Source organism: Pongo pygmaeus, chromosome 4 (genome assembly GCF_028885625.2).
Source record: "Pongo pygmaeus isolate AG05252 chromosome 4, NHGRI_mPonPyg2-v2.0_pri, whole genome shotgun sequence".
In the NCBI taxonomy this organism is placed as follows: domain Eukaryota; kingdom Metazoa; phylum Chordata; class Mammalia; order Primates; family Hominidae; genus Pongo; species Pongo pygmaeus.
In genome coordinates this window covers 123344062-123371736 of record NC_072377.2, presented here as the reverse complement: position 1 = coordinate 123371736, position 27675 = coordinate 123344062, and the positions used below count along the sequence as shown (strand labels likewise).

The window sequence follows — 27675 nt, the reverse complement described above, 5'->3', positions numbered from 1 at the left end:
ATATGGTTTAGCTCTGTGTCTCCACAGGGCAAAATAGGGACAGCAAGTCCTAAAGGAGAGGAGGCTTATACTTACGAATCTGAGATAAGAACTGTTTCCAAGAACTTTCTAAAAATCCTTTCACTTCTTTCATACATCGTTTGATAAGATTTATCACAAGATGGCGGGGCACGGTGGCTCACGCTTATAATCCCAGCACTTGGGGAGGCTAAGGCAGGCTGATCACTTGAGGTCAGGAGTTTGAGACCAGCCTGGTCAATGTGGTGAAACCTCATCTCTACTAAAAATACAAAAATTAGCCAGGTGTGGTGGCATGTACCTGTAATCCTAGCTACTCAGGAGGCTGAGGCAAGAGAATTGCTTGAACCCAGGAGGTGAAGGTTGCAGTGAGCCGAGATCACTACAGCACTACTGTATCCAGCCTGGGTGACAGAGTGAGACTCCATCTCAAAAAAAAAACCAAAAAAACCCAAAAGATTTATCACAAGACATTCTTTAAGATTGCAGTGATTAAGTTAAGCTGTTCTTGGAAAAACATTTGCCCAGTAATGGCATTTCTGTCAATGAACTAACAGCAACTCTGGCTTAGAAACTCCATGACCAATGAGCCATTTCTAAGCAGCTCATGTAAATCTTTTTTGCTAATAAAGTCTCTCCTTACCCTTTCTTCACTGAATGCACTGGTGATTTGCCATGTCATGTATTCCAGATTATAATCCTTATTTCTTTTCTTTTTTCTTTTTTTTTTTTGAGATGGAGTCTTGCGCTGTCGCCCAGGCTGGAGTGCAGTGGCTTGATCTTGGCTCACTGCAAGCTCCGCCTCCTGGGTTCACACCATTCTCCTGCCTCAGCCTCCCAAGTAGTTGTGACCACAGGCGCCTGTCACCACCGCCGGCTAATTTTTTGTATTTTTAGTAGAGATGGGGTTTCACCGTGTTAGACAGGATGGTCTCGATCTCCTGACTTCGTGATCCGCCCACCTTGGCCTCCCAAAGTGCTGGGATTACAGGTGCCCGGCCTATAATCCTTATTTCTATTCCCAAGTAGACCCAACATATTTAGAGATAATTTTCTCTAGCATCTTTTGACAACCTCATGACCTAAACACCTCTCATTAGGCCCCACCTCCCAACACTATTTCATTGGCAGTTAAGTTTTTAACACATGAAATTTGGGGGACACAGTCAAACTATATCACTTTGTCTGCCACTATTAGAATCAGATATCCACACTGTGTGTTTTTTTAAAAAAGAATCAAATCTTTTTTTTTTTTTTTTTTTTTTTTTGAGACGGAGTCTTGCTCTCTTGCCCAGGCTGGATTGCAGTGTCACCATCTTGGCTCACTGCAACCTCCGCCTTCTGGGTTCAAGTGATTCTCCTGTCTCAGCCTCCTGAGTAGCTGTGATTACAGGCGCACACCACCACACCCAGCAAATTTTTGTATTTTTAGTAGAGACAGGATTTCACCATGTTGGCCAGGCTGGTCTCAAATTCCTGACCTCAAGTGATCCACCCATCTCAGCCTCCCAAAGTGCTGGGATTATAGGCATGAATCACCATACCTGACTCAAATCTTTTAATTAATTAATTGATTTATTTATTAACAGATGTGGACTCACTCTGTCACTCAGGCTGGGGTGCAGTGGTGCAATCATAGATCATAGCTGAACTCCTGGACTCAAGTGATTTTCCTGCCTCAGCCTCCCAAGTAGCTAGGATTATAGGTGCATACCATTATGCCCAGAGAATTTATTTTTTGTAGAGATGGGTCTTGCTGTTTTGCCCAGGCTGGTCTTGAACTCCTGGCTTCGAGTGATCCTTCTGTTTTGGCCTCTCAGAGCACTGGGATTGTAGGTGTGGGCCATTGCACCTGGCCTAAAACTTTTACTTAATGCTACACCTCCTCTTCCTACAACCCTCTTTAAAAAAAAATCAAATATTAAGTTTGCAAACTTATTCACTTATGTTTATTTTATAAAAGTGAAGACAAGCTTATTTTATGGCAAATATTATCCTACTTTCTTGAACTGATTAAGAAAAAAGTGATTTCTTCCTCATTAGTATAGTGGTATTAAAATAAAAAGAAGAAAAAAGAAAAAAAATATTTTTCAAATGATCTCCTCATTAAATAAAAATGCAAAGTATTTCCTGTTCAGTGCAGAGAAGACCTCTTAAAGTATATTGTCCAAAAAGAAGGAGAAAACTTTTTACCTCTAGGTTTCCCCTTTGGGGATTTCTCATTGTTTCAGGTCACTACCACTTACCTTGTCTCCTTCAGAGATAGGCTCCTTCCTTTAAAACTTTGACCCAAATGTTGACAAAACCCTCAATCTCCCACTAGTTATGCTCTGTGCACATGTAAGTGTATGTATACACACACATTCACACACACACTTTTAAAAAATGTTGAGTTCATAGAAATATCAATAATTCCATTCAAATGCCACAGGATCTTTCTTATTCTCCCTCATTCCATATTTGTGTCTCTCTTCTCCCTCATGGAGAGCCATGGTTCTCAGTGGGATCACTCAACTACAACTTCTACCCGTCTGCCAGAGTTATCAACAGAATTGAGCCTCAATTGTCCACAACTGTAATCTGCTTGATGAAGGTAACATTATTGATTTTCTTTTTTCCCTTCCCTGGATCACTTCTCTATTCCTCTACTGGTGCTTCTGGGATTCAATTCCAAAGTAATTGTATTCAAATTCTTGTCTCAGTATATGCTTCTGGGGAAACACTGTGTAAGTCACAACCCCCACTCACTAACCTACTGATCCCAAGTACCAAGAAATGGTCTTGTAACAACTACAAATATACAAATGGTCTTGTCAAATCTACAAATATTCAAAGCATAATATTACATTAGCAATATAATAAGATATATCTAGACTGTAAAATATAGTACAAATCTAGGAAGCAAAACTTTGCTTTCTTATGATCATATTTTAATACTCAATTATTTCAATTTATCATAAAACATAACTGTATTAATATTAGTTTTGTTTATGAGTTAAATTATAGTGTGTACAGCTAAAAGAAGAAAAAATGAAAGAAAGCAAGAAAGAAAGTGATGAGAAAATAGAAGAAGGGAGAGAAAAAATAAATCTACATACAGGGTGAATGTTCTGTTTTTAAATGGCCTTTGGGATTCATAAACACTAGCAATGTGTCATTTGATCCACAGATCCATGCCTCCAAGGAGCAAATGTAGGAATAAATGCACACTAAGGCCCTGATTTTGATCTCATGCAAAAAGGAGGTAATATTACTTCATCAAATTAGCTGTTTGTGAATAAAGAAATGAATTGAAAAAACTTGATTTCCTGTCATCTTTGGTTCAATTTTGGGATGGAAAGGAATAAAAACAGGAGCATTCTTAGATCAGTACCAGTTTAGTAAGAACAGTTCTTCACAAGACATAACAAAACACCTCTCAACCTTTCAAAGAAAAAACAATGCAAGTCTTTGCTCCAAATCTATACAGAGGTAAAACACTAATATAATAGTCATAGAACTCTATGAGCCTAGTATAAAGAAACCTGTGTTTAAGAGCTCAGTTATGATTTCAAAATTAATTGAAGGCCGGGTGCGGTGGCTCACACCTGAAATCTCAGCACTTTGGGAGGCCGAGGCAGGCAGATCACCTGAGGTCAGGAGTTCAAGACCAGCCTGCCTAACATGATGAAACCCCGTCTGTACAAAAAATACAAAAATTAGCTGGGCATGGTGGCAGGTGCCTATAAGCCCGGCTATTCAGGAGGCTATCTCAGTGAGCTGAGATGGTGCCACTGCACTCTAGCCTGGGTGACAGAGAGGGACTCCATCTCAAAAAAAAAAAAAAAAAATGGGATAGATATTTGCAAAAGTATTGGAAATTAAAAAAATATTATGGAGTAGGTATTTACAAGAGTATTCACAATAAGACTTCTTATATACAGTCAACTTTATTTTAAAAGCAAAAATGACATAAATGAGTGAGAGAGATCCAAGCCTTGTAGAGTAGAAATGCTCTTTGAGCTCTTATATTTGTTTATATAGAAATTTTCTTGATAAAGGGACTTTTGGTGAAGAACAGTGAGTACAGTTATTTATGAAGTTGTCTTTTAATTCAAAAAATGAGTTTAACTGAAAAGGTTGAAAATTCAGTGATTTCCTAAACCAGGAAGAAGTTGAATCCCTGAATAAACCAATAACAAATTCTGAAATTGAGGCAGTAATTAATAGCTTGCCCACCAAAAAAAGCCCAGGACCAGATGGATTCACAGCCAGATTCCACCAGAGGTACAAAGAGGAGCTGGTACATTCCTTCTGAAAACTATTCCAAACAATAGAAAAAGATGAACTCCTCCCTAACTCATTTTATGAGGCCAGCATCATCCTGGTTCCAAAACCTGGCAGAGACACAACAAAAACAAGAACATTTCAGGCCAATATCCCTGATGAACATCAATGTGAAAATCCTCAATAAAATACTGGCAAACCAAATACAGCAGCACATCAAAAAGCTTATCCACCACAATCAAGTTGGCTTCATCCCTAAAATACAAGGCTGGTTCAACATACTCAAATCAATAAATGTAATTCATCACATAAACAGAACCAATGACAAAATCCACATGATTATCTCAATAGATACAGAAAAGGCCTTCGATAAAATTCAACACCCTTTCATGTTAAACTCTCAATAAACTGGTATTGATGGAACATATCTCAAAATAGTAAGAGCTATTTATGAAAACCCATAGCCAACATCATACTGAATAGGCAAAAGCTGGAAGCATTTCAAAACTGTCACAAGACAAGGATGCCCTCTCTCACCTCTCTTATTCAACATAGTATTGGAAGTTCTGGCCAGGGCAATCAAGCCAGAGAAAGAAATAAAGTGTATTCAAATAGGAAGAGGAGAAGTCAAATTGTCTCTGTTTGCAGATGACATGATAGTATATTTATGAAACCCCATTATCTCAGCCCCAAAACTCCTTAGGCTGATAAACAACTTCAGCAAAGTCTTGGGATACAAAATCAATGTGCAAAAATCACAAGCATTCCTATACTCCAATAATAGACAAACAGAGAGTCATATCATGAATGAACTCCCATTCACAATTGCTACAAAGAAAATAAGGAATACAGCTTACAAGGGATGTGAAGGACCTCTTCAAGGAGAACTACAAACCACTGCTCAAGGAAATAAGACAGGACACAAACAAATGGAAAAACATTCCATGCTCATGGATAGGAAGAATCAATATTGTGCAAATGACCATACTGCCAAAAGTAATTTATAGATTCAATGCTATTCCCATCAAGCTACCATTGACTTTCTTCACAGAACTAGAAAAAACTACTTTAAATTTCATATGGAACCAAAAAAGAGGCCATATAGCCAAGACAATCCTAAGCAAAAAGAACAAAGCTGGAGGGATCACACTACCTGACTTCAAACTATACTACAAGGCTGCAGTAACCAAAACAGCATGGCACTGGTACTAAAACAGATATATAGACCAATGGAACAGAACAGAGGCCTCAGAAGTAACACCACACACCTACAACCATCTGGTCTTTGACAAACCTGACAAAAACAAGCAATAGGGAAAGTATTCCCTATGTAATAAATGGTGTTGGGAAAACTGGCTAGCCATATGCAGAAAACAGAAACTGGACCCCTTCCTTACACCTTATACAAAAATTAACTTAAAATGGATTAAAGACTTAAACATAAAACTTAAAACCATAAAAACCCTAGAAGAAAACCTAGGCAGTACCATTCAGGACATCAGCATGGGCAAAGACTTTATGACTAAAACACCAAAAGCAATTGCAACAAAAGCCAAAATTGACAAATGGTATCTAATTAAACTAAAGAGCTTCTTCTCAGCAAAATAAACTATCATCAGAGTGAACAGACAACCTACAGATTGGGAGAACATTTTTGCAATCTATCCATCAGACAAAGGTCTAATATCCAGAATCTAAAAGGAACTTAAACAAATTTACAAGAAAAAAACAAACAATTCCATCAAAAAGTGGGCAAAGGATATAAACAGACACTTTTCAAAAGAAGACACTGTTGGTGGGAGTGTAAATTAGTTCAACCATTGTGGAAGACAGTGTGGAAATTCCTCAAGGATCTAGAACCAGAAATACCATTTGACCCAGCAATACCATTACTGAGTATATACCCAAAGGATTATAAATCATTCTACTATAAAGACACATGCACACGTATGTTTATTGTGGCACTGTTCACAATAGCAGAGACTTAGAACCAACCCAAATGCCCATCAATGATAGACTGGATAAAAAAAATATATACACCATGGAATACTATGCAGCCATAAAAAAGAATGAGTTCATGTCCTTTGCAGGGACATGGATGAAGGTGGAAACCATCATCCTCAGCAGACTAACACAAGAACAGAAAACCAAACACCACATGTTCTCACTCATAAGTGGGAGTTGAACAATGAGAACACATGGACACAGGGAGCGGAATATCACACACAGGGGCCTGTCAGGGGGTGAGGGTAAAGGGGAGGGAGACCATTAGGAAAAATATCTAATGTATGGGGGGCTTAAAATCTAGACGATGGGTTGATAGGTGCCACAAACCACCATGGCACATGTCTACCTATGTAACAAACCTGCACGTTTAGCATATGTATCCCAGAACTTAAAGTAAAAATAAAATAAGTAAATAAATAAATAAGAAAATTGAGTGATTCCTTTGTTAATCTCTGAGGTACCCTTTTCCTCCCAGTTCTTTCTCTTCATGTCCCTAGCCATGTCTGGGGTGTTATGATTGAATCATTCTCTTGGAACCATTTCCTTGTTTGACTCTCACCTGCCATTTGAACAACTGAAATCTAAAATAAGTCATGTGAAACAACCTCGAATTTGCTATAGCTATTGGATTTGGCTGTTGTTCTTCACTCATGAAGGAATAGCTTTATAGCTCATACCTGGATTCTGAGATAACGAAACCTGGATTCAAGTCCTGGCTCTGTCACTATTTTTGGTGAATGATTAAAGACATCTTGACACTAGAAGTTCTCTCTAGGTTGTTTGGATGAACTAGCAGAAGCTGGGGCCTCCTTTCCTTTTGCCAGTGAAAGGGGCTATGTCTGAAACAACTTGTCTTGGTACCTGTTGCTCCTTTTCTCCCAGTGGGCAGAGCTGTGACCAAAATCAACTTTCCATAGGAACAAATGAGCAGTGTTGCCAGATGACTGGCACCTAAATTCAGACCATTTAGTGTCCCAGACCAGACTTTATGTCCCTTGCTTATAATTCCACTTTCATCCTGCCCTATAAAGGGGAGAGGAACAGGGGTGGATTCCTCTCTTTAAGCACAGCCCTGTTATGCATCCAGCTGCACCCTGGCCCTACTTAGCTCACCTCTTTGCAAGATGCCCAGAGAATGGGGTAACCCTTCTGCCTGTGGCATACACACCCAGTGATACTGCAGATGTTTGCAAGAGCCTTTGGCTGGCAGCATGATATTTTACTTTTGTGACCCTTAGTTTCCTCATCTGTGAAAATGGAAAACACAGTACAGTCTTCCCTCATATCAGGGGAAGGATTGGTTCCAGGACCCCTTTGGATGCCAAAAGCCACTGATGCTTAAGTCCCTCATAAAAAATGGCATAGTATTTGCATATAAGCTATGCACATCTTCCTGTATACTTTAAATCATCTCTAGGTTACTTATAATCTGTAATACAATGTAAATGCTATGTAAATAGTTGTTCTATATATATATTTTAACATTTATATTATTTTTCATTTTAAAAACTATTTTTGATCTATGTTTGGTTGACTCTGTGGATGTGAAACTTATAGATAAGGAGGGCCAACTGTACCTCACAGGATTGTTTTCAAAGTTAAATTTATCTATTCATTCAACTCATGTGTAAAGTACTGTTGAGTTAGCTCTTATGTAAAAGTTTGCTGCATATTAAAATAAATCACCTTTGAGAGAGCTGTGGTGTTATCAAAAGAGCATGGACTTGTGAGTCACATATTTGGCTTCACATACATTCCAACTTTGTTGCTTTGAGCCCCTGTGACCTTTAGTAAGGTGTGAGCATTAAATGAAATATCTATAAAAGGATCAAGTACGCATGTGTACATGCTCAATAAATTGTTAACTTGCTTTCCTGCTCCCCTGCCTTTCCTCCTCCCTTCCTCTTTTTTTTTTTTTTTTTTCAGAGATGGGGTCTTACTTTGTGACCCAGCCTGGAGTTCAGTGGTATGATCATAGCTCACTGTAACCTTGAACTCCTGGGAACTCATGAGCTCAAGGGATCATCCTGTCTCAGCCTCCTGAGTAGATGGGACCACATGTGTGCTCCACCATGCCTGGCTAATTAAAAAAATTCTTTTTGTAGAGATACAGTCTTGCTTTGTTGCCCTGGCTGGTCTCGAATTCCTGGCTCCAAGCAATCTTCCCACTAGACCTCCCAAAGTGCTGGGATTATAGTTGTGAGCCACCATGCCTGGCCCCTCCCTTCCTCTCTACTTCCAGGCATGCTTGCTTGCTTGTTTCTTATTCTATTCTGACTTCTCCTTCAACGTTCCCCCTATTTTGGACTCTTTCCCCCTCCAAATTTTCCCCTAACTGATATGCTATGTTTTCTCAAACTCAAGAAATTCTCAATATGCAGTAGAGAATAAAGGATTGAATCCATAGTGAATGTGGGCCTGGGGCTGGGTGCATTTTCTGTACCTGCTACATATGGAAAGTTTGGGCAATGAACATCCATCCTTGTGATAGTTGCTTAAAGTCATCAATAAGTGCAGTAATGCTCACTTCAGTAGCCATCAGATTTGTATGTTTCTGCAAATCTGGGCTGTTCTTTGCTTCCCTCTTCTGGTGAGTTTCTTTTTTTTTTTTTTTTTTTAGATTTCTGCAGAGAGCAGCTGTAATTTGAAGGGATGTAGTAAACAAGTCAGTAAGTCTAGAGTAGCATCCAATATCTTATCATCTTCCTGGCTCGATTTCTTGCAACTGAGGCAGTATTGTTATTTCACACAATGGACTTGCTGACATCAACAGAGCCAGAAAGACTAGGCAAAATTGAGACTTAGAATTAGACATTCTGTTGAGTTACTAGGTGAGCAGAGCCCAGCTGAGATGATAAGTTCTGTAGGGATAGTGGAGGGACTCTCTCCCTAAGGATCTAACTCAAATGACTTCATGTTCCAGGCAAGTAAGTAAACCAGTAAAGGGGCAGATATACAGTAGGGAGTACTGGAGACTATGGCAAACTGGGGAACATATGTCTGGCCTAAGGACATTCAAATGTAAACATTTCAAACATTGAATGTGCCAAACCAAACATGTTAGCGGGCTAAATTTGCCCTACGCACCATCAGTTTGCAACCTCCTCAAGACTTACAGAACTTGGTCTCTAGGGAAAACAGCAACAGGTAGTAGTGGTGAGCCAGAAAAGCGGTTCCTATCAGGAAGGTTCACACAGGTGTAACAGGAGTAACCTGAGCGTGAGTGTTGTTATGGCATGCAATATGGGAAAAGTAAGCCATTAGTTAACAGGGTCCCAGTTCCATGGATGAGAGTGGCAGGAGGCAGGGCTCAGTGAAGGGCTCTAAGTCCTCTGTGGTGGCAGAGGGAACAAGACAATTTCCAACCAGGAAGGCCTAGGTTATGAGTATGGTAATTGTTATGGGAAATCAGAACAAGGATGCAACAAATGGCAAGATCACGTATCACTTACTACTGAATCACTTGCATATTGAATGTAAATCCCTTACGATACTTTTATTGCTTCTTAAAAACTGAGTTTTAAAATTGTTTATTATAGAACATTTAGAAAATACATAAAAGCATAATAAAAAATAACTTTTGGGCTGTCCTACCTGAGGAAAGGCAGCACTGTTTCCAAAGCTTGGAGCCAGGCAGGGAATCAAGAACTTCTGTCTTGGGAAGAGGACTTTGGAGTATGGGGACAGGAAACTGGACTAGGAGCCAGAAATGGGCTGGACAGCCTTTATGAATTATCTATAGCAGAGCTGATTTCAGACTATTCAAGATTATTTATCATAATTTTTTATTTGAAAAAATATTGTAATTAGGATGGCTGGGCACGGTGGCTCATGCCTGTGATCACAGCACTTTGGGAGGCCCAGGCAGGTGGTTCGTCTGAGGTTAGGAGTTTGAGACCGGCCTGGCCAACATGATGAAATTCCTGTCTCTACTAAAAATACAAAAATTAGCCGGGCATGGTGTTGGGGCCTGTAATCCCAGCTACTCAGGAGGCTGAGTCAGGAGAAGCACTTGAACCCGGGAGGTGGAGGTTGCAGTGAGCCTAGATCATACCACTGTACTCCAGCATGCGTGACAGAGCAAGTCTCCTTCAAAAAACAAAAAAAAAAAGAAAGAAAGAAAATAAATATTGTAGTTAGGAGCCAGAATATAAAACTTAGCTCTTATCTAGTCAGATCTTTAGTATTCATAATATACCTTCATCTTTTTAAGGAGGTATGAACTATCAGGATGTCAAATATTCATATCTTACCAAAATGCATGTCCTTAATTTCTCTTTCGGGGTTATGGACTATTCTGGATTATATACACTACTGATCTTCCACATTATGGATTATACTGTTTTAGAATAATTCTGGTTTAACTGAATATATGTATAGCGGAGTATGAATCTTTTCAATCTTCAATTATTAGTCTGTTTTATGTAACAGTTGTGGGTCACTGTGTGTGTTTTTAGTATAGGAGTAACTTTTTTTTTTTTTTTTTTTTTTTTAAGAGACAGAGTCTTGTTTTGTTGCACATGCTGGCGTACAGTGCCACAATCACAGCTCACCGCAGCTTCCAACTTCTGGACTCACGTGATCCTTCTGCCTCAGACTTCCAAGTACCTGGGACTACAGGCACGAATCACCACAGCCAGCTTGGAGTGACTTTCTAAGGGTAAATAACAAGTCAATTGAGACTGTAATTATATGACTTGGGGCAAAATTAACTGTTGTCAGCTGACTTGTTACCATATTTAATTTTAATTTTGCAGCTTGTGTTCAAAAGCTATTATATGAATATAAGAATAAATGATTTTTTTTTACAAAAAAAGATTATTTTAGAAGAGAAACATGATATCTAGAAGAGAAACATTTCAACTTACTATTCTCTGGGCTATTCTTTTTTTTTTTTTTTTTTTTTTTTTTGAGACGGAGTCTGGCTCTGTTGCCCAGGCTGGAGTGCAGTGGTGCCGTCTCGGCTCACTGCAAGCTCCGCCTCCCGGGTTCATGCCATTCTCCTGCCTCAGCCTCCCGAGTAGCTGGGACTACAGGCGCCCGCTACCACGCCCGGCTAATTTTTTGTATTTTTAGTAGAGACGGGGTTTCACCATGTTGGCCAGAATGGTCTCGATCTCTTGACCTCGTGATCCACCCGCCTCAGCCTCCCAAAGTGCTGGGATTACAGGCGTAAGCCACCGCGCCCGGCCGGCTATTCTTAAACTACACTCACATCTCTCCTAAAATAAACAAAATCAATCATCCATCATACGCTCATATAATGGCATTTTCAGTGAATAGAGAGAGGTATTGTGCAGAACATGTCCCAAAATGTAAAATCTAAGATTTCCCATGTGTAGCTGCCACAATAACTCCACTCATGCAGTCTAACATCTAATAGTCTAACATTATTTCTATATTTAGTTTTTCTTTAAACTTCCTCTTTTTTTGTTTTTTTGGTAATTGCCACATCTGCTTTAGCAATTTTGTGATTTTTAAACTTCCTCCTGCAAAAAGGTTTTAAAAACATGTATGTTGCTTGTATAATATAACCATTATCTCTTTGGAAACTTGGAAAAACATAGTAAAATTAGTGGGAAATGGAATTATAAGCATTCTTTTTTTTTTTCTTTTGATGGAGTCTCACTCTGTCGCCCAGGCTGGAGTGCAGTGGCACAATCTCGGTTCATTGCAACCTCTGCCTCCCGGGTTCAAGTGATTCTCCTGCCTCAGCTTCCTGAGTAGCTGGGATTACAGGTGTGTGCCAGCACACCTGACTAATTTTTGTATTTTTAGTAGAGAAGGAGTTTCGCCATGTTGGTCAGGCTCATCTTGAACTCCAGACCTCAGGTGATCCGCCTACCTCAGCCTCCCAAAGTGCTGGGATTACAGGTATGAGCCATCGCCCTTGGCCCAAGCATTCTTTTTCTTTTTCTTTTCTTTTCTTTTTTTTTGTTTTTTGAGACGGAGTTTCACTCTTGATGCCCAGGCTGGGGTGGAATGGCTCACCGCAACCTCCGCCTCCGGCGTTCAAGTGATTCTCCTGCCTCAGCCTCCCGAGAAGCTGGGATTACAGGCATGTGCCACCACACCCGGCTAATTTTGTATTTTAAGTAGACACGGGATTTCTCATGTTGGTCAGGCTGGTCTTGAACTCCCAACCTCAGGTGATCCACCCACCTCAGCCTCCCAAAGTGCTGGGAATGCCAGATATATTTTCCCCATAGTTTTAGCTCAAGGTATTACATAGTTACTGCCAAAAGAAACAATGGTAAACATCTATAGCTGAGTCATCAGTGAATATTTAATGGATTAGTTAAGAAATAGTGACTCAGGAAATATAAACTTTAATCTTAGCTATTTCTGATGTAATGTCATGTCAGCCATTCGTTTTACTCTATGTTATTTTGATTTTGTACCTCATAAAATTCGGGAAACTGCTAGTAAATAACTACACTCAACAATGTGGGAAGGATGAAAGAGGCTTTATGATGTCACAGAAAGAGCAGTTGGCCAGGAATTAGAAGATCTGGCTTCTAAATATAGTCTTTTCACTTAAAATTACCATGTTACTTTAGACAAGCCATTTCATTTTTCAGAGGCTGTCATTTTCTTCATCTATCAGATACAGGTGATAATACATATTTATATTTTAAGGCTGTAGGGAAGTACAAAATTAAATAGTGTTGGTAAAAGGACTTTACAAATTGCAAAGTTATAATTTCAGAAATAACACCAGGGCTTTGCTATAGTACCATTTGCTACAGCATGGAATTCAACATAATGCTGCTCTATTTCAGACTATTGAAAGGAGTACGTCAGTGGCAAGGCTATATCATATTCATCTTTGCAGGAATTTCTAGGTTGGTATAATGAAATTCAAAGGATATTTATTTTAGAATTCTGACTCATTTCTGTTAACTCATACATATACAATTTCAATGATTTACTTTTGTTTTGAGAATTACTTGATTTTCCCCTATTTGTTCTCCATTCCTTTCTCCACCAACTTCCATCCCCACAAACAGTAAACTAAAAACAGATGTTCTTCTTTTTCTTTTATGAGACAGGGTCTCATTCTATCACCCAGGCTGGAGTATGGTGGCACAATCTTGGCTTATTGCAGCCTCGACCTCCTGGGCTCAAGCAATCCTCCTGCCTCAGCCTCCCGAGTAGCTGGTGCAACAGGTGTGAGCCACCACGCCCAGCTAATTTTTTAGTTTTTGTAGAGACAGGGTTTTGCTGAGTTGCCCAGGCTAGTCTCGAATTCCCAGCCTCAAGTGACCCTCCTCCATCGCCTCCCAAAGTGCTGGGATTACAGGCAGGCACCGCCACACCCGGCTCTGAAAACAGATATTTATAGAAAAACCAGTGGTCATTTTTGTGTTCCAGATCTGTTAGAAGTTTACAGTACAATCAAAGGGATTTGAAAAGATCTCAAGGAGCTATTCCAGCTTTAGCAAAGCCTATATATAGGAAAATGATGGCTCATTTTATTTGCTGCCCCTTCTGAAATCAGGCAAACAGTGGGTATTTCTAAGATACACTTGAATGCCTGTTTTTAAAAAAAATCGAAGTCACATTGAATAATATTACCATTTATTTAAAATCTTTGTTTTTATCCCTGGCTCTTTCATAATATAGCAATGCTCTCTCTCTCTCGTATATATATGCACACATACCTATACACATATATGTGTGCGTGTGTGTATGTATATACATATATGTGTATAGGTATGTGTGTATATATATGTATATTCATGCATATATGTTTCTATATATATACACACACACACACACACACGCACACAGAACTGAATACTTGATATCTTGATGTGGTACTTTAAACACAGCATGAACAAAACAGAATTCTTGGTACCCTATTTTGTCACCCCTCTCCTCCAGACATGTTGATTACCCCAGTCTTTTCTATCTCATTTGATGATACCATTATCACTCAGTTACTTCAGTTCAAAATCTATGTTTCCCATGATTCTTTTTCATTTAGCCATATATTTAAACCATCAGCTAATCTTTTGACTTTACCTCTAAAACATATTTAATCTGTGCATTTCTTCCCATCTCTATTATCATCCTATTACAAAGCAATGTCTCTCTCTCTCTCTCTCCAAACACACACACACACACACTTTCTGCCATTTAAGAGTAAGTTGCAGACATGACACTTCATTATCCCTAAATACTTCAGTGTTTAATTCCCAAATACAAGGACATTCTGTTATACCATTATAATTTTTTAAATAAATAAACATAGATACACTACTATAATCTGTAGATTTTGTTCAGCTATCTCTAATTGTCTAAATAAAAGATACTCACTTTTAGCTACCCTAAATCTTCAGAACAAGCTTAAGCAATGTGTTGTACGTAGCACAGAATGATTGGTTCATAGATAGCACCATTATAGTTTCACTTCTCCTAATTATTTATATGATACCTTTTTTTTTTTTTTTTAAGACAGAATTTCGCTCTGTTGCCCAGGCTGGAGTGCAGTGGCGTGATCTCGGCTCATTGCAACTTCTGCTTTCTGGTTCAAATTCTTGTGCCCCAACCCCTGGAGTAGCTGGGATTACAGGCGTGCACCACCACGCCTGGCTAATTTTTGTATTTTTAGTAAAGACAGGATTTCACCATGTTGGCCAGGCTGGTCTCAAACTCCTGGCCTCAACTGATCCTCCCTGCCTTGGTCTCCCAAAGTGCTGGGATTACAGGCGTGAACCACTGTGCCCAGCCTATGTAGTACCTTTATGAAAATACATGAAAGGAAGTGGGGGCTTAGTTCTAGCTACCACTGCCTTCTGTCAAATCTTTCACTAGTAACTTAAAATATCTGGTTCTTAGTTTCTTTAAGTATAAGGTTATACAAGATTATCACTGGGGAGCCCAGTGGTTCTAGAATTTCATAATTATATAAGGATGGTTTGTGTCCCCATATTTTAGTCTCAGACTGAATTCTAGCACAATTGTGAGGCTCTTTGTTAATAGTTAGGTTCACTACATGAAGGGCGGGTTGACGGAAGACAGTTCTTAATTTTAAGGTTCCTGCAGGCTACCATAGAAACTCACATACAGGGTTGTTGCTCTGGAGGAAGCAGATGAGCAAAAGTGGCCTCTTTGTGCTCAAGGATCTTGACTCTGTGTATACTGATTCTGGAACTTGAACATTAAAGCCCAAAATCTACTAATAATTATTTCCCAACATTTTCTCTCAAGGATTTAAGGATAAAGAGCAAAAGGTAACTGCCAAGATGCTTTTAAATGAAGTTATACTTCTGTCTACACTTCATTTCAAAACAGAATAATTCAAAAGGAGAGATAGGTTCAGGGCTTATGACTTTTAGTTATTGGCTAGAATGAGGAGATAACAGATGACATGTTAGACCAAGGTGCTTCCTGGGGCTCAAAATTTCGGGAGGGGATGTTCCTCAAGGAATTCCAAGGTAGAGATTTTTATCTCCTTAGATAGTTTAACATACAGAACAATATCCGTAAGCCTAGACTATTGATACCAGCTTTGGAATCCCTGAGGAGAGGTAGTGTGAGTTGCCACAGACAAATAGGAGTCTATCTTCCATTACCTCTTTGTGGTGCCTTACCATCCGTTGTCTTTGAGGTTTGCTTTTCTCTCACTCTCTCCTCACTTCTCACCCCTTTTGACAAATGTTTTATTTAGCATCACAGATAATTATTTTATTGAGTATTATTCCAGCCTCCTAATGCCGAACATTTTCAGTAAATAATCTTCTTTCTTATCCCTCCAGGTAATTACAAAAGTAAACTTCTTTAACATAGCTATATCATAGCACGAGTGGGAGGAAGGAAGAGGAGGAGGAGATGGTTCTTCCTACTGGTCCTAAAAATGCTCTTGAGTGGTATCTATACAATCAAGGGTAATATTAAAATATTTAAGAATCAGTACCACATAGGACTCATTTGACCAATTGTAATGGATGCAAATAGCAGGGCTGGATCAGGGTTCTAGAGGCCTCTTTCTGTGCTAACCCTACCTCTTTGGTGCTGGATCAAAAGTAGGAAAAATGGGGCTCCAGGCAGGGGATACTGTAAATCAGCATTTTAATAGGTTTTTGGTCATATCTGTTCACATTCGTTGATCAGGTCTGTGCTCAATGGTGTCATGATATAACTTCTCCAAATCTTTTCTTCCTCCATATCAGCAACCACTTCCAAGTTAAAGATATATCTGCTCCTTATGGGTGGGAGTGTAGTAGTGGATTTAAAAAAATTTCTTTTAAAAAAAAATTTACTAAAAATAGAGATGGGGTCTTGCTCTGTTGCCCAGGCTTGTCTTGAACTCCTGGGCTCAAGTGATCATCCCACTTTGCTCTCCCAAAGTGCTGGGATTACAAATATGAGCCACAATGCCTGGTTTAGTAGTAGATTTTATTAGGTGTTTTAAAATTTTGTTTACATTGGTCTTGGCATACAAATGTTTTATGGTTTTATTAATCAAATAAACATTTTTCATTTATGCTTTTGTTGCATTGCCTTTATGGTTATAAAGACCTTTCCTGTAGAGATATCAAGCAAATATTAAGGTATATTTTCTCTGAATTTACAAAAGATGTTATCACTTTTTTTTTCTTTTCTTTTTGAGACGGAGTCTCGCTCTGTCGCCAGGCTGGAGTGCAGTGGCGTGATCTGGGCTCACTGCAACCTCCGCCTCCCAGGTTCAAGCAATTCTCCTGCCTCAGCTTCCTGAGTAGCTTGGACTACAGGTGCGTGCTACCATGCCCGGATCATTTTTTGTATTTTTAGTAGAGACAGGGCTTCACCATGTTGGCCAGGATGATCTCAAACTCCAGACCTCGTGATCCGCCCACCTTGGCCTCCTGAAGTACTGGGATTACAGGTGTGAGCCACCATGCCGAGCCCATTTTTTTTCATTTTAAAATTTTTATTTTTATTATTTTAAAAATAGAATGGAGGGGTCTCACTTTCTTGCCCAGACTGGCCTCGAATTCTTGAGCTCAAGTGATCCCCTGGTCTTGGCCTCACAAAGTGCTAGAATTACAGGCATGAGCCACCATGCTTGGCCTGGTGGTATCATTTTTAAATCCAACTTTTTCTCTGTGACCTGGTTTTTTTTTTTTTTATGTCACGTGTAGTTCTAACTTGCTTTTTATCCAAAGACTCCATTTTCCCAATATCATACTTCTTTTTCCACTGTTATAACATTTTTTTAATTTTAAGGGATCTTAGTCTAAAACAAAAAATTATTAACAAAATCATAGGTTTATTTCAATATTTAAAAATATCTTCAGTAACATTCCACTCAGAAGGTAGATAACCACAAAGTTCTTCCGTACGGAAGGTTGCAAATGGAATTTAATATTGTCTTACTGTACTATGTAGAATACAAACTGTGAAGACAAGGAAATTAAATAATTCCATTTTTTTCTCCTACATTATTTTTGCTGAAGAACTGCTCACTTAACATCCTAGGAACTACCTTGTTGAGATTTGTCACCACTGTGTAAAAGGGATGAACCTTTATCCATAGCGTAATGAATGTGACCCTGCCTACATCCATCCTGTGGGACAGCTAAAAGAATGAGTCCCCAGCATCACACATGCCAACCAGTCTATTAGAGCAATCATCCATATAACTACTTTTGCCAAAATCCTCCAACTTAAGTTTTAAATAGCTAAAATATGATCAATGTCATATAGGTACTGTATCTGGAACTACAAATATACTCTGTTCACAAATGTTCAGTGGTATAGAAACAACACCTTGGGACAGTCAAGGGTACAATCACATTTTTAAAAATCAAGAGTAAGCAGTAAACACAAAAGGGCATTCGCACAAGACAGAGAATCCTGTTTCTTGGCAGTAGACAGAAAAACAACTGGCTAAAGAAATAAGTTCACAGATAGGTACAATATGCAATTTGATTCTCTGAGTATTAATCTTGGAGACATAGCTATACATCCAAACACACAATCTAATATTTTCCATTAGTAGTTTATTTCATTTTTTGAGACGTAGTCTTGCCCTGTTGCCCAGGCTGGAGTGCAGTGGCACGATCTCAGCTCACTGCAATCTCCACCTCCCAGGTTCAAGTGATTTCTGGCTAATTTTTGTATTTTTAGTAGAGACGGGGTTTTACCATGTTGGCCAGGCTGGCCTCGAACTCCTGACCTCAAGTGATCCACCCGCCTTGGCCTCCCAAAGTGGTAGGATTACAGGTGTGAGCCACCGCAAACAGCTGTAATTATGTAGTAGTTTATTATCCAACACTTAAAAGAAAAACCCACCAAAAACCAATCTAGTTATATTTATTAACCACTTTAATAACCTCCTTTATTCTTTATCAACCACTTTACTCCAAGTTTGGTAAGTGTAATCATAAGATTGTCCAGCCCAATGGTCCAGAGAAAATTCTCTGGTTGCAAGATGATGCCTTGCTATGGAGCCATTAATAATTAAGCTCCAAGTAAACCCTGAATTAGATATAGAAATCTACAAAACAATGATATATTCAAAAATGTGAAAAACAGGAGATTTAAGGCAGATGGTAACTCTAAGAAGAGTCACTGAAGTATTAAAATGGCGCTCTGGAAATGGCTCATAGCAAAACTGAATTTTCTATTTGGTTCATCATATCGGCGAAACCACTGTCAGTAGAGAACAGAAGGGGGGCTGCATGGTTAGGCTGCACGAAGGAAATTTTGCTTTTATGGATCCACAGAAGAAAAATGACTTTTCGTGCCATGTGGCTTGCACTTATCTCCAGCAAGACAGCCTAGCTCCCTCAACCCCATTGTGTGTCTGGGAAAAGATAGTAAAAACATTTCCTTGAGAGGTAAAGACTACAAGGAAGCTACAAGCTCACTGTGCACAGGTGAGAAAGGAGGACCATGTATAGATTTTTTTCTATCTGAACAGACATTTATGTTTTGAATTCTCTATTTCCAACAATTCCCTTCATTATCTTCTGCTGGGCCCAAGGATATTGAAGCCATCCATTGCTTTGTCTTCCAAGTTCATCAGTGTCTGCACAACATGGTAACAACAAAGTCAAAGACATTCCAGACACTCTTCCAGAAAAGGGAAAAGCTAGGAGAGCCACATAAGAAGGATCTCCAGGATGAAAATAAACAAGATAAACCAAGTTGCCATCTCCAAGGTCAGCTTCAATGGCCACAGTTAGGTATTTGTGGATTCCAGCAATTCTATTTCAACCACCAATACGATCATATTAAAAAGATGAGGAAGATGATGAAGTTTGTGAAGCGAGGACACTCAAGGACCCATCCGGCCCACAAAGAAAGAGGTGGCCTCTGAGTGCAGCGCACATGAAGCCTGCTCAACAGCCTCTGGGCATGTGAAATCTGTCCTATACGTTGAGGCTTTATAGAGAAGCACACTAGCTGGTGTTGATCTCCCAACATAAGTTTCTTCTGGTGGGAAGGATCAAGTAACTCCCTGATACTGTGCCACGGCACAGCTTGGCTCAAGCCTTGCAAATGCTAGATGAGAAAGTATCATTGAGACATGAACGAATGGCATCAGCTAGGGGCAGCTGCATCTGCCCTTCTTGGTGATAAGTGGCCATGTCTGCTCAGCCCAGGTTCTCTTCACCTACTCAGTCCTGACTTCATGCTTCTGCCTCCAGCTCTGGTGCCCCCTGAGCCCTGCTCCCCCGACGCAGGGCTGGCTCAGGGCCGGCTCCCAGCCTCACTGTGCCCCATTCCCAGCCCCGGCCCCAGCCCAGGACTGGGCCCAGCCAGGCTCAGGTGAGCTGCCTCGCCCCACTCAGCCACCATGTGTAGATTTTAAGCTTTTATTTATTTATTTATTTATTTTTTAACTGGAGGACTCTGTCACACACCACAAAAAAAATTGTGTCCTCCTCTGAAAAAAAAAAGTCATGCAAAAAAATCAGATTCATAATAGAAAAGGAAGTATACCTCCAAAATAGGCAAAAATACGTTTTATGTTGTAAAAACATGCAAAATAATTTCATGATGAAATACCTTGATTTGCATGTGACTTAGAACCTATTTCATATTAACCAGATTCAGCTGCTGTGAGAAGTCTATTATGTGTTTTAGAAAATCTATTTTAAAAAAATATCTATTTTTAAGCCAGAAGAAAAACCTGGCATTTGTGTATCCATGTGTAAGCTAGCCTGCTTGGTATCATGCAGCCAAGGTACTAAAAGATTAATAAACTTAATTTAAAAAATCTCCTGTTACAGACTAACAAATAATATATTTCCTCAAATTTTCTGGGCTATACTACTTTGTATTAATGCAATCTGAATTTTCAGATATAAATACCAGTCAATGGTTGAACTTAAAAGCAATAGGGTTGGGAGGACCTTTGCAATATTGGTCATTAAATCATAAGTAAAATTATTCTGGACCATAGTAAGTGGAATGCTCTAAGTTTTCTTAGTTCAAACTCTCCACATTGATTCTAAAGTTCATAATCATGCCCTTTTATGTGCTTTAAGCGGACATACTGACTTTGTGGTGTATACTTTGTAAGACAGCAGGTAACTCCAGCACAGAAGAAACTATGTAATGCAGAATGGTGGAGGACTTTAGTGGCACTATTCCATTTTTATTGATCCAGACTGTTGCTTTCAGTCCTGCATTGAGGCCTCCTTGGTCGTCGGTTTCTAACGTATCACTGACCATTACACAGTCCCCAGGTTGTACTTTGAGAAGATTGCAGCAGTAATAAAATATGCATGGTGCTGGCTTCTCTCTCTGCTCTCCACCTCCAATAGCGTGGAAATACGACCGACAAGCACAAGGCTCAATCTTCTCCCTCTGGATCTGTCTGTCCCCATTCCTTAATAAAAATAGGCAGGCCTCCTTTCAAAGTTTGGTGAGCATGGCTTTGATATTTTCTGCTAGTGTCATAAGCTGTAAACGTGTAGATTTCCAAAGGAAGTGACATTTTTCAGTCAATTTTCTATTGGCGGCACCATCTTTTGTTTCCTGGACTGCTTCTTCCCAATTGAAGACCTTAGATCAGTAATGCATGTACTGTAAGGATGAAAATATTCCTTCCTGAGTTTAACTGGAACTTTATCACAGATGATTTCAGCCTTTTCTTAAAATGATATTTTGATTGTAAGAGCTTTATCACCTCCAACAGGTCTCTCCTGCTCGCCCTGGCCATGTCGATGAGCATGTTGTCCAAGTCAAAGAAAGAGGCCAGCATGTGGCTCATCCCCATAGCCCCCACGGCTCCCGCCACCCTTGCACATGTGAGGCGGGCGTCCCGGCAATGTCATACTTTTAATAATGTGTGATTTTTTTTCATTGATGGCTATTACATTTTTTTATCATGTTTTAGGTTCTTCTATGTACTGTAATAAATTCTCTTCAAGAGTTATCTATTTTTTTCAATTGATTAGTCTTAATTATCATATCTTTACATGCCTATCTGAGAAAGAATAAAATGCCCTCTAGAATTGTGCAACATAGCAGCCTTGTTTAGAATTTCACCTAAGTTCTGTGCTCCTGGAAAAGAGCAAAGATGGAGAAATCCCTCACCCTTTTGTGTTTCAGAAAGTTCAGAAAGGCTTTGCTGCAAAGAAGCACCCTTTCCCATATAATTTAGATAAAACTCATGTATACTGCCTTGTTTACCTATGACAAGGCCAGAAACAGACTCCAAATTCCCACTCTTTGCCTCATAAATGATTAACTAAACTTGTTTGTACTAATGATCAAAGGGAACAAAATGCTTGTTAATCACACTTTGGTTAAGATTCTGTCTATCCCCCAGGTCCCTGAACCTTGGCCCATCCTCAGTCTGAGTCAGCATGTAACCCCTCTTCAACAGCAGCTCTGGAGAGAAGGCTGGCTTCAAGGTAAAACATTCTTTAATCCCATTCTCTTATCCCACTTGCCCACATCCAAATCATCCTAATCTAGTTTACTCCTCCCTATAAAAGAAAAACTCTTTTCACCTAACTCTTGAGAAGCTTGCAGGTATTACGGTCAAAGAGTTCCTATTATTGCAATAGCTCCCCTTCTCCTATTGAGAGAGACCCTTTTCCTCTTATAATAATCCTTCCAACAAAGTCTCTCCTTACTAAGTCTGAGTTTGCTTTTTATTTGACAGGACCCACTCATTACCTTTTATTAAATTTTTTTTCTTTCTTATTCTCAAATAAGAAAAAATTATTTTGCCATATCTGGCCCTCACCTGATTTAGGTTTTTAAAAAACTTTTTGGAGGTATAACTTACATACATACAAATGTATATATAACTTGCATATATTTAAGAGGTAAAATTTGGTGATATTTGACAGATGTATAACCCCTGTGAAACTTGTATTACACAATGTATGGAACATTTCTGTCACCTCTGTTTTCTTGAGCCACTTTGCATATAACCTCCCTTCTGCCCTTGGCTCTTTGCAACCACTGATCTGTTCTCTGTCAGTATATGCTAGTTTGCATTTTCTAGAACTTTTTATGTGTGGAATTATATGGTGTGTCTGGCTTCTTTAACCAGCATAACGATTTTGAGATTCAACAATATTGTTGCAGTTATTAGTAGTTAATTCCTCTTTTGTTATCGGGTATTATTCCATTTGTATAGATATACCATATTCTTTATCCACTGATCTATTGATGAATATTTCTTATTTTCCCCCCAGGTTTAAGGTTGCTATAAGCTGAATGTTTGTGTCTTCCCAAAATTCATATGTTGAAAACTAATAATCCCTAATGTGACAGTGTTTGGAGGTGGGGCCTTTGGGAGATGATAGGTCATATGGTTGTTGGGAGGTGGGGCCTTTGGAGATGATAGGTCATATGGTTGGAGGCCTCATGAATAGGATTACTGTCCTTATAAAAAAGGCCTTGGAAAGTTCCTCTGCCTCTTCTGCTGTATGAAGAAACAATGAGAAGATGGCCATCTGTCTATGAACAAGGAAATGGGACCTCACCAAAAACTGAATCTGCCTGTGGCTTAATCTTGGACTTCCTATCCTCCAGAACTGTGAGGAATAAATTTCTGTTGTTTATAAGCCATGCAGTATATGGTATTTTTGTTACAGCAGCCCCCACTGAGAGGGATATTGCAAATAAAATTACTATGAACATTGTGTGAACATATATTTTCATTTCTTTTGAGGAGGAGTAAAAGGGCTTGGTCCAAAGGTAGGTATATATTTGAATTCTAAGAAACTGTCATAGTACTACCATTTTACATTTTCACTAGCAGTGAATAAGCCCCTTTTAGGTTTGAATTAAGATTATATAGTTTGGGAGGAAACAACATGTTAGTGATATTCAGTTTTCTATAAAGGCAAATCCTATACCTTTTTAGTTATTAAAAATGTTCACATTACTCAGTGAAGTTGGTTTTTCTTTTTTTAAAATTTTTAATTCCTTCATGTCATCCTTGTGCAGGGGCCATGTTAATCTTCTCTGTATCATTCCAATTTTTGTATATGTGCTGCTGAAGTGAGCACACTCTGAAGTTTTATGTCTTTTCATCACATAGGTCTTGTTAATTTCCTATTAGGATTAGTCCTAAGTATTTCATGTTTCTATTATGGAAGATAACTTTTGTTTTAGTTTACGTTTTAACTGCCTACAATTATCTTCTTTAAAAATATAAATATTTTTCAGATTGGTTTTAGATTTGCAGAAAAATTGTGAAGATAGTACAGAAAGTTTCTACATATCCAGTATCCAGTTTCTCTATTATAAACATCTTATGTTAGTCTTGTACATCATTATATTTTATGAGCAATATTAATACATTATTGTTAACTAAAATCCGTACTTTATTCAGATGTCCTTTCTTTTTACCTAATGTCCTCTTTCTGTTCCAGGATTCCATCCAAGTTACCACATTATATATGCTAATCTCGTGTTCTTTGGCTTCTCTTGTTTGTGACAGTTTCTCAGACTTCTGTTTTGCTTTGTTCTTAATAACCTTGACAGTTTTGAGGAGTAGTGATAAGGTAATTTATAAAATACCCCACAACTGGGATTTGTCTGGTGTTTTTCTTATAATTAGGCTGGAGTTATTTTCATTTTCATCACATGGTACAAGGGCACACACTACCATCATGACTTATATTGCTCATATTGACCTTGAGTTAGTGTTTGTCAAATTTTTCCACTGAAAAATTACTCTCTTCCCACCCCCTTTCCATGCTGTATTCTTTGGAACAAAGTTACTATGCACAGACCACTCTTAGGGAGTGAGGAATTATGTTCCCCCTCCTTGAGAATGGAGTACTTACATAAATTACCTGGGATTCTTCTGCATGGGAGGTTTGTCTTTCCTCCCACATTTATTTATTCAAGTATTTATTTATATCACTATAAACCCATGTGTTTTCATTTTACACATTGGATTATCCAATATTTCCTTTTTTTTTTTTTTTTTTTTTTGAGACAGGGTCTTGCTCAGGCTGGAGTACACTGGTGCAATCATGGCTCCCTGCAGCCTCAACCTCCTGGGCTCAAGCAATCCTCCCACCTGAGCCTCCCAAGTAGCTGGGACTACAGGTGCATGCTATTACACCCAGCTAATTTTTTAAATTTTTTGTAGAGACAAGGTCTCACTATGTTTCCCAGGCTGGTCTTGAACGCCTGGGCTCAAACAATTCTCCTACCTTGGTTTCCCAAAGTGCTGGCATGAGCCACTGTGCCCAGACTCATTATTTATTAAACTATTTTGTGGCTCAAATTGTTCTAGCATTGGTCACTGGGAGCTCTTTCCATTGGCTTCTCTGTCCCTTTGATGTACCTACATCATTGTGCTTATGAATTATTTAAAATTATATTTATTTTTATACTTCCTTACTTTCTGGCACTACAAGATGCTCAAGATTTATCTTGTTTATTTCCTGCCCCATTTTTGGAATTGACCATTTCTCCAAAGAGCCCTGGTTCCTTTAATTAAACAGTATTAAATATAAACGAATATATTTCAGCATATTAGAAACCAAGATCTGAGCCAGACATGGTGGCTCATTCCTGTACTCCCAGCACTTTGGTAGGCTGAGGCAGGAGGATCACTTGAATCCAGGAATTTAAGGCTGCAGTGAGCCATAATCATACCATTGTACTCCAGCCTGGGTGATAGAGTGAGACCCTGCCTCAAAAATAAAATAAAATAAAATAAAATAAAATAAAATAAAATAAAATAAAATAACTGAATAGCTTTCCATGTTTCCATGACAGTTTTAATCACATTTAATATTTTAATGTTTGAAATTATGCATTTGCAGAATTATTTGAGCCTAGAGTATACTGGAGGCAATTCTTTGACACATTTTTCATGGTATTGGTCTATTCAGGTCTTCTATTTTGTTCCTTTGTCAAGTTTTGAAGCCAAAATTTCCAGAAAATCGTGAGGAGAGCCAGCAGTCTTGAAAAATTGAGTTAATATAAAGCATAGGATATGAAAGTAGCTCAATGCCTTCTCAGTGGTTCTTCTTTGTACTCTATACTGCTAACTTCTAGAACTATTTGTGTCTATTCAGTGCTTTTAAGGAGACAGACAAGTTCCTTGGCCTTGGACATCTTTGTTAATGATTCCAATTTATAAATTCTGAAAGTTACTATTGTGTGACCGTGACCATGACCAAGTTACTTAATCTCTCTCTCTCTCTCTCTTTTTTTTTTTTTTTTTTTTGAGATGAAGTCTTGCTCTGTCTCTCAGGCTGGAGTGCAGTGGCAAGATCTTGGCTCACTGCAACCTCCACCTTCCAGGTTCAAGCAATTCTCCTGCCTCAGCCTCCCGAGTAGCTGGGATTACAGATGCCTGCCATCATGCCCGGATAATTTTTGTAGTTTTAGTAGAGACTGGGTTTTGCCATGCTGGCCAGGCTGGTCTCGAACTCCTGGCTTCTAGTGATCTTCCCACCTCGGCCTCCCAAAGTGCTGGCATTACAGGTGTGAGCCACTGTGCCTGCTGTTATAATCTCTCTGTGCTTCAGTCTTTTTCTTTGTAGAGGTAAACATAATATTTACCTTATAGGGTTAATCCTAAGATTATGAGATAGTCTTAGGATTACATGTAAAGTGCTTAGTATAGTGCCTGACAAATGGAGAGTTTTCAATAAATGTTCTTCTTGCTAAGACTTACTGAACTATTAATTAAATTATATTTTTCTAGACTAATTAAACAATTATATCTGCCAAGGCCTTTGTAGCTATTTAGACATTCTAGTTTTAATCATTTTGCATCATATTTTTCCAGTTCAATTACTTATTGCCTCAGCTCAACATCTTGTAGAATTTAGGACTACAAAAAGGGAAGAAAAACAAAGGAAAGAAGAGTGGTTGTGGTAATGAATTACTGCTGTGGTGAAAATGTCCCCCAAATTGGATTGTGGTACATTAAAAAACAATAACAATATATCTAACAAAAACAAAGAGCCATCAATTTAAAAAATGGAAGACAGAAATGTAAGTTATATTGTTTTTATATGATAAAAACCTCATTACTTTAGGTAACTTGCAATGGTTCTCAACTTTGGTGCTCATCTGGATTACCTGAGTGACAAATTCTGTTTCATTAGGTTTGAGGTAGAACCTAGGACTTTATGAAGTTATGAATGCTCTAGAGAAGCCTTCGAACACCTCAAAGATGGAGAACAATCTGTGGAGTAGAAAACTCAGTAGGTTTGAAGTCAGGAGGCTTGAATTTTTTACCTGGTCATTTTCCTCGGAGCTTTAACTTTCTCATCTGTAGAAGTAAAATCTTAGATTAGGTCAGCGGTTTTCAATTCAAGCTGCAGGACAGATTTCCTAGGAGTACTGATGCCTGCAATTTTCCCCCTGATACCAGGTTCTAATGTAATTGGCCTGGGGGTTCCTCACGTGATTCCAATGTGAGCCAGGCTAGAGGAGTACTGTGCTACGCAATCTTTAAATTCCATTCTTGCTTGAAAATTAGATGGTTCTAGTAATAGAGTTAATTTTTATTTCATTCAAATAGTTAAATTCCCAGTCATCAGAATTGGGTTTTACAATTTTAATTATTTAACTCCCAGTAGGAATATTTAACTCAAAATATAAAATTGGCTGGGTGTGGTGACTCACGCCTGTAATCCCAGCACTTTGGGAGGCCAAGGTAGGCAGATCACTTGAGGTCAGGAGTTCGAGACCAACCTGGCCAACATGATGAAACCCTGTCTCTATTAAAAATACAAAAATTAGCTGGACATGGTGGTGTGCACCTATAGTCCCAGCTACTCAGAAGGCTGAGGCAGGAGAATGGCTTGAACCCAGGGGAAATTGAGCCACTGCACTCCCGCCTGGGTGACAGAGTGAGACTCTGTCTAAAAAAAATACATGTATATATATAAATATATATTTATATATATAAATTTATATTATATGTAATTATAAATTTAT

General features: G+C 38.8%; 3 pseudogenes; all 3 read right to left on the bottom strand.

The window, feature by feature from the left end:
• Positions 1-19305: 19305 nt before the first annotated feature.
• On the bottom strand, positions 19306-19874 carry LOC129036234 (cation channel sperm-associated protein 2-like; annotated as a pseudogene).
• An 898-nt stretch (positions 19875-20772) lies between these two features.
• Positions 20773-21511, bottom strand: LOC129036233 (N-acylneuraminate-9-phosphatase-like; annotated as a pseudogene).
• Positions 21512-23667: 2156 nt separating this feature from the next.
• Positions 23668-23765, bottom strand: LOC129037626 (U6 spliceosomal RNA; annotated as a pseudogene).
• Positions 23766-27675: the final 3910 nt, after the last annotated feature.